Genomic DNA, 1,450 nt, shown 5'->3' with positions numbered 1-1,450 from the left:
ACTTTAAGGTGGAACTGCAGAAAAAAAGAAAAAGAAGCAAAATGTAATTGTTAATGCATGTCACCATGCGAAAAGCCTGCTGAGTTTAGCTTAAAAAACTTGTTTTAAAATTAAAATCACACATTTTTGTCTCATGAAGTGAAAAAAATATTTGCAAAACAAACTTATTTGAGCTTGTCAGAAATCTTTTCTTGATATTCTAAGTTTTTGTTTGTGACTCAAAGTTTTGCTTGTGATTCTCACATGAAAAGATTTCTGATGTGTGCAAATAAAAGTTTGTTTGGCAAATAACTTTTTAAGTTCACGAGACAAAAATGAGTTATTTAATAAAAAACATTTTTTTAAACAAAACAATTTGTTTTTAAAAAAGAAATCATTACAATTCCAAAAGTTTTGATTACAATTTTATTTTACTTAACTGAGGTTCATACTCTGCGAACCAGACCCTAAACTTACTTAAAGTCTGGGTTGAGTTTTTTCCCCTTCATTAATGACATACATTTATTACCATGTTTTCCGCTCTATAAGGCGCATCTAAAAACCTTCAATTTCCTCAAAAGCTGACAGTGCTCCTTATAATCCGGTCCTTATATATGGACCAATATTGAGCCACAACAGGTCTAACAACTACGGTAAGCAGCTGCCGACTTCGTTTTCGCCCCTAGAAGAAGAAGCGCGCGGTGCATGCTGGGATAGTTGTCAGAACGTTTGGTTTGTTAATAAAGTCTGACTGACCTATCTACCTACCGACCGTCTACAATCAGGTCGTCTGCAGGTCATTTAGCACCACGTTCTCCACCAACATGCTGTGCGCCAACGCAGAAGGGTGACCATCGTCCGGCCACGTCTCTCCTCACCGACCAGAGTCGGACTGTTTGGTTGACATTCCGTTTAGTGCAGCTCCATCTAGTGGATGCATAACGTAACTTCAGCCTCTACTGTAGCGTCTATTCTATGCGCCTTATATATGAAAAACGTTTTAAAATAGGCCATTCATTGAAGGCTCGCACTATTGCGGAAAATACGGTACATACATTTTATCTATCATGGTAATTCAGGTGAGTTATTTTTAATTCTAAATGAATATCCTTGTTGGACTTTTATTTAAGTGTTATTCTCCTTCAAGGTACATTTACCTAACGCCAGAATAAATGCCATGTACTTTATGCAGCAAAGGAAATTAGACATAAATCCATTATGGAGATGATCGGTTTGGGACGGGCGATGTTCCCCTATTGCATAATCAATACTGAAGAATGACTGATATCATTAACGATACAGGGAAGAAGATTTTATTTATCTAGCTTTGCTAGCACAGTCGTTAGCTAGCAGCTAGCTAGTACCACAACAACAGCAGCCTAATGTCTGTATGATAAAAATACTGAATGATAGATAAGAACAAAGACTCCTACCCTCACTAGATATTCAGAGAAAAGAAAAAAAAACACAG

Source organism: Poecilia formosa, unplaced genomic scaffold (genome assembly GCF_000485575.1).
Source record: "Poecilia formosa unplaced genomic scaffold, Poecilia_formosa-5.1.2 Scaffold493, whole genome shotgun sequence".
Lineage (NCBI taxonomy): Eukaryota > Metazoa > Chordata > Actinopteri > Cyprinodontiformes > Poeciliidae > Poecilia > Poecilia formosa.
This window is presented reverse-complemented; position numbering follows the sequence as displayed.